Source organism: Lynx rufus, unplaced genomic scaffold (genome assembly GCF_022079265.1).
Source record: "Lynx rufus isolate CCGP_SWC_20201006 ecotype Redwood Valley unplaced genomic scaffold, mLynRuf1.p SCAF_9, whole genome shotgun sequence".
Taxonomy (NCBI): Eukaryota; Metazoa; Chordata; class Mammalia; order Carnivora; family Felidae; genus Lynx; species Lynx rufus.
Genome location: NW_025814897.1, coordinates 112,345,452 through 112,352,163, shown reverse-complemented (window position 1 = coordinate 112,352,163; position 6,712 = coordinate 112,345,452).

Here is a 6,712-nt window from a genome sequence, read left to right as displayed (position 1 = left end):
GCCAGGAAGGGCCCAGGAATGGGGCTCAGAGACCTGGGTTCGAGGCCAGCCTCTGCCAAGTCCCATCCAGGTCCAGAACCTCTTTGAGCCTCAGTTTCCTCATCTATACAATGGGGCCAGAGCATCTGTTCTGTCGGCCTCCTGGCAGGGAACGGGTTGGGGCGGGCCGGGGCGGGGGGTGTCTCAGAGGCCCTGTGGAGATCTTAGGTCAGTTAGAAGATCTGGTCGTCCCCTCAAAGGCTCACTTGGAAAGGTGTGGCCTGGGGCCTCAGCGGTGGGGGAAGCGGGGCCCAGCTGGGAGCCAGTGCTCGGGGCCTGTGAAGCTCTGTTAGGCCAAGTGCCGCTCCTCGGGCCCACTGGCTGGAGGGGCCGCCCAGCAAGGCCGAGCACGACCTTTGTCAGCCACCTGGTGGTTACCATCACTAACCAAAGCCGTGTTGTCCTGAGGGAGGCGGTCAGCTCCCCCCCCGCCCCCCAGGGCCGATGTCAAAGTGCGAGTCAACCCAGGGGCTGCCTGCACCGGCCATGCATGGGAGTGAGCTCCCCGTCCGTGGGACATGCGACCCCGTTCACAGACTCTCCCCGGGCTCCACGGTGCAGAGCAAGAGGTGAGTCTCGGAGCAGTGAGGTGGCCGAGCTGAGAGCCCGCAGCCCATCGGGGTTGGGGGAGGCCAGTCCCTGAGTGGTGGCAGGGCCCCTCAGCATTGTGGTGCCCTGGGCCGGGCCGCCGGGCACAGCCAGGGTGCCCTGCTGCATTGGTACCCCGCTCTGAAGAGGAGTCCTCGCCAGTGATGGGACAGCGGGGACCCCCTGGGGGCAGGAGCAGGAAGGGGGAGGACAAGGAGGAGGCGGGAGGCCCCAACATCGGGGGACAGCCTGCACGGAATGCTGCACCCCTAGGTGGATGCCCCGGGGGACAGAGGGGAGGCTCGGGGTCCCGCTCCCCCCAGAGGCCCTAAGGGAGGGTCCTTCCCGCCTCCTCCAACTTTCGGGGGCCCCAGGCGTCCCTGGGCCGGTGGCTGCGTGGCTGCAGCCTCTGCCTCCGTGGCCACGTGGCCCCTGCTCTCCGTGCGCTCTCCTCTTCCGTCTCCTGTAAGGACGCTTGTCATGGGATTCGGGGCCCGGCCTCACCCGGATGATCTACAAAGACCCTTATGGGAAACAAAGTCACGCTCTGAGGTTCTGGGGGTTAAGACACGACGTCTGCTCGGGCCGGTGGGCCTGCAGTTCAGTCTGCTACACCTCCTGCTGCGAGATCCAAGAGAAAATAACACCACCCGATACAACCAGTTCCGGTAAAACCCGTGTCTGCACATGTCTTCTCCGCACTCTCCCTTCTCGTCCCTCTGTGTCATTTGGGCTCTTCCCTTGCAAGACGGGCCTGTCGATGACCCCACCTGTGCCACAGGCGCAGGTCCCAGAGGGGGGGACAGAGATGACAGGGGAGGGGTCCCGGAGGCGGGCCCAGCACGGTCCCCTGCACGTGGTAAGTGATCCGTAATGTCGTGAAAGAAACTGATGCCCCCAGGAGGTCGTTGTCCGGCGCAAGGGGGCAGAGGGGCCAGGACCCGGGGCCTGACCTCTGAGTCCTTGGCTGTGTCTGAGCTGGAGGCCAGCCCCTGCCCACCCCATACGCCCCCACCGCAAGAAGGAGCCCCCGGGAGCGCTGCCTGCAAACCGCACGTTAGCCTCTTTCCCGTCTCCAAAGGGTCCAGCCTGCGCCCCGGTCAGATCTGCCCGCTGTCTGCTTTCGTGCGGCCCATGAGCCAAGAATGGCTGTTCCATTTCATTATTATTTTTTAAGACTCTATTTTTAAGCAATCTCCACAGCCGACGTGGGGCTCGAACCCCCAACCGCGAGATCAGGAGTCGCGTGCCCCGCCGACACAGCCAGCCAGGTGCCCCTCTCCTCCGGTCTTCAACGGGTGAAAAAACTCACAAGAACACAAACACACGTGAACAGGACACGGGTTTCCAAGTCGGCGTCCATCCGCGGGTGTTCTTGGCACACAGCTGTCCGTTCACCGACGTTGCTGGGGCCGCTTTCCTTCCACGAGGCGGGAAATTGAGGGCCGATGCGACGAAGACAAAAATCTACCCTCTCTGGCCCCTCGCGGAAGGTTTGCTGAGCCCTGAGCTGCGCCCTCCCCCTCGTGCGGGGCGGGCAGGGACTGGCCTCCCGAGAGGGTGGACGGCGAGTCCCCCCGGATGGTGACAGGGCGCGCCTCCGCGTCACCAGGAAACGCGTGCCGAGGACCACCTGTGAGGCGCTGCACGGGTCACAGGCTGGCCTTGTGAGCGAGGGCACCGGCTCTGGACTCGAGTTCCGGCTCCGGGCACGTTGTGCCTCGGTTTCCCCATCCTGAAGGCGGGAATACTCGCACCTCGTGGGAGAAAGGATCCTATGAGTCGCAGGGCACAGGACGTGGTCCCCAGGAGGAGTCACCGGGTTTCTCTCAGCCACCCCCTCCGCCCTCTGCCTCTTTGGCCACGCCGCTCCCCACACGCCCCCTCCCGCACGCATGATGCCACAACTCCCCTCTGGTGTCCCCGCTTCTGCCCTGCCCGTCAGCGCACCGCCCCCCCCCGCCCCCCTCCAGTGGCGAGCGGGTAGATAACACAGTTATTTGCTCTGATCCGCACCCGCTTTCCGCGGTCTCATTCCCCGCAGCCTACCGCGGTCCGGAGACGAGCCTGTGTGAAATCAGCCCGCCACTCCGTCAGGACGCCTACGTCAGTCCCCTCCCTGCATCTCGTGACGTGGGCACTCTACCGTCTCACGCCATCACGACGAGAAGGGTGAGGCCGGGATGTCCCGAGAGAGAGAGAGAAACCACACTCACGCAACCTTTATTAGCATAAATTGTTACAACTGTTGTATTTTATCATCGTGGTTGTGGTTGTTCATCTCCTACCGAGTCTAGTTTATGAATTAAATTTTAGCATAGGCAGCAATGCATGGAAAAAACATAGTCCATACAGGGTTCAGTGCTATCCAGGGTCAGGCATCCGTGGGGGTCCTCGAACGCATCCGCCGTACATGAGGGGGACCGGTATACATCATTCTCTCCTGGGCTTAACACGCTCCAGGCCCCATCCCACCCAGAGTCAAAGCCAAGCCCATACCCTGGTCCCTAACCCCCCTGATTACCTCTCTTAACTTTCTCCCTGACCCCTTACCTCCAGTTACCCCTCTGGCTGTTCTCTGCACACACCAGGCTTCTGCCCCAGGGCCTTGGCACATGCCACGGCCTGTCTGGGCCTTTCTTCTCAGGATCTCCAGGTCTCACTTCCCCATCTCCTTTGGGTCTTAACTCGAGGACACCTGCCTGGTGAGGCCTTCCCTGGGTCACCCGATGGAAAATTGAGCCTCTATCCCCACTCCCTCCAGAAGTTTCCTATTTGGATGTCACCATCATATAACGGACCATACACTGTCAGGTTACTGTCTGTTTAGTTCCACTGGAGGGGAGGGGCCGTGTCTGTTTCAGCCTCTGCGGTGCCCCAAGCATCTATGCTGCCCACATGGTGGACATTCAGTGGCTATTTGTCCAACGGATGAATCCAGAGGACCGGAGTTCGGAACCTCTCACCTGACAGAATGCACATCCATGGCGCTCAGCCTAGCCCCTGCCAGCTACCTCAGAGTGCAGACATCCTTCGGGGACGGATCACAGACTGGGCCCCTAGAACCTTCTACAGACAGCGCCCCGGGGGGCAGACCGTGCCAGCCGGTGAACAGGACCCCAGACGCTGCCGCCTCCCGCGGTGCCCCACGGTCACACTGCAGGGTAGGGGGGCTCAGCGTCTTATGCCCATTTTACAGGTGAGGACAGTGGAGGCCCAGAGCAAGGGCCTCACCCCGGCTCCAGACCCAGTGCCTTCCCCACCCTGGTGGGCAGAACAGTGGAGAGCAGGTTCTGTGGGATCCAGGTGTTCCGGGAGGGGCGGGACATTGAGAGGGGGGCGAGAAAGGGCGTGGGGGACCGGGACCGCCCAGGGCCTCCCTCCAGAGGCTCTTCTTCCCGTCACTTCTTCTGGCCTTGTCACCAGGGGCTGATGACCCCGGCTCGTCCCTGCCCCTCGCCTGGCCCCCCACCTGCCCCGCAGGGGTTTCGTGGGTTCACGCGGCTGCCGAGCCAGGGCTGGCTGGGGCCCAGCGCTTTACAGGGGAGGAGTCCTGGTCGCCTCCGGCCGCCAGTCACCTTTGGAGGTCGCTCCTGCTTGCTCAGGGGAAGCATACCGGCCTCGTAAAAGCATAAACCAGTGACTGGCAGTGAGAGGCGGCTGGAGATAAGGCAGGACCTTTACAACCAGATAAGCTGACAACAGCATCGGGCCCCTTAAATCTGCTCCAGCACCAGGCCCGGGGGCCGCCGATGCCCGGCCGGGCTTGCACGAGATAAGAGAGGGCAGAGCGGTGGGCTTCCTGGGCCCGCCAGAGGGGGCCGGCGGGGCCGGCGGCAGGCCTCCGGATGGGGGCGCTGGGCTGGGGAAGGGGCCACCTGAAAACCGGCCACATTAGGGGCGCCTGGGTGGCGCAGTCGGTTAAGCGTCCGACTTCAGCCAGGTCACGATCTCGCGGTCCGGGAGTTCGAGCCCCGCGTCGGGCTCTGGGCTGATGGCTCGGAGCCTGGAGCCTGTTTCCGATTCTGTGTCTCCCTCTCTCTCTGCCCCTCCCCCGTTCATGCTCTGTCTCTCTCTGTCCCCAAAATAAATAAAAAACGTTGAAAAAAAAATTAAAAAAAAAACAAAAACCGGCCACATTAATGGTAGGTGGGGCGGCTCAGAGCCCAGCGGGCTCGGTGTTTGGGGTTGTGTTTTAATTTCCCTTTTCTCTGGGTCGCCAGAAAGGGGCTGTAAGGGCATCTGGGTCCTGCAGCTCGAACAACGTGGGACCCCGGGCTCTGTTGTCCCGGGTGCCTGGTCTCCGCTGGCCTCACTCCGGGGCGGACGCCCCCTCCCCTTTCACCCCCTGTGAAGCCCCAGCAGCTCAGGCTGGCGTCTCTGACCCCCGAGTCCTTAGGCAGGGGAGCGTGTGTCCCCAGAGGTTCTGCAAAAGCCCCGGAACAGAGGACCTCCCTCCCACCGCTGACCTCAAGAGCAGACCCGCAGCAGCACCGGGGGGGGGGGGGCAGCCCACGGGGTCAAGGAGGGGGTTGGTGGCCTCGGGGGGGGGTGGCAGAACTCTGGTTGGAGCCGGAGGGGGACGCCCCACAAATAAGAGGTTGTGGGCGAACCTGGCACTGCCCTTCTCCCCGTCGGCCTGGATTCATCGCCCACAGCCGTGGCCTACAGCCTGGGGCGGTTCCCACACTCTGCGCCTGGAACCCCCAGGGTTACACAGCGGGTCGGCAGACTTCTGAGTCCCAACCTTCAGAGGTTTGGATTAAGCGGAGGTGGGGTGACGTCTCTGAGCTAACAGACCCGGGGGATGCCCACGAACCACCTGTGGGGGTCCCCGGCCCCCACCCCCCAGGCATTTCCTTCTCTTTGTCCTTTTCTTCCAAGAGGAGGTGGCCAAGGTAAGGGGCAGTGAGGTCCTCAGGGAGGCGGAGTCCCGCCCGCCTGGCCCCGCTGTGACACAGACCTCAGACCCTGCACATCCCATTGGCTCCACTAAGGGGAGGAGCACCCTCCTTGGGTTCTGGGACTTTGCCGGAGCGGTTCTCTCAGGCTCCCCTGGAGTCCCGAAGGAGGCCAAGGGAACAGAGTCGCTGGAGGCCGGGGAGGGGGGAGGCCGGGGGGAAGGTCGAGAGGAGCATCGCTGGAGGCTGAGGTTCCACAGCTGCCCCTGCAGTCCCCCTGCTAGAATCGTGGTGTCTGGACCCCAGGAAAGTGAGCGGGGGCCCCCGTGGAGCTCCTGGGGGAAGCCGGAGGTCTTACCAGCAGCCCATCCAGCCTCCTCCCCTTGGCCCGTGGCCCAGCCGCCGTCTTCAGAAGCGTGTTTCGTTGTCCTCCGATAACAGCGAGCCATTTCTGTGTAGTTGGAAGAAAATAACCAAATACTTCCCTTCGTCCTCCCTTTCGCCCACCCCCAGCCCAGAGGCCCATTCTTCCGGGGTTGCGTCCGCGGCTTCCTTACGCACCACGAGAAGCGCTCGAGGCACCCCGGGCGTGCGTGCCCACAAACGCGCACCTGTGTGCGTCCGTCCGGGGTCCCGTTGGCCCCAGCGCCCTGCGGCCGCCTGGGCTCGTCGGCTGATGGGGACAGCTCTGCGTCCGCTCAGGTGGATCTCCCTAGTTCCCTTGGAAGGTCGCACAGTCATCCGTTCCAGGAATGACCGCAACTCACCGCCGTCGTCCCTGTTGTTTCTCTGTTGAAGATCCGGCAGCAACACCCCGGGGCGTCCGCCTCGGGCGGTGGGGGAAGCTGTTCGGCGGGGGCGGGGGGATTCCTAGACCCAGCAGCACGGACCCCCAGGGTGTGCCCCCTTCCAGCTGGCAGAGGGCCCTGTTACCATCCAGAAGCTCACGGCGAGCGCGGGAGGCCGGCCTCCCCGTCCCACGTGGGGACGCACACCGGGGCCTGCAGCTCGGGGACAGCGCGGGGGGCCGGGATGCCTTATGAAAAGTGGAAACTAGCCCCCGCCCCCCAGGGCGTTGAAGGCAATAGAAGTTTGAAGGGGAAGAAGAGGCCGTGGATGGGGTCTCGGGGGAGGGAAGGGCCACAGCCTGAGTTGCTAGGTAGCTTTCTCTTCGTTCTCGCTCT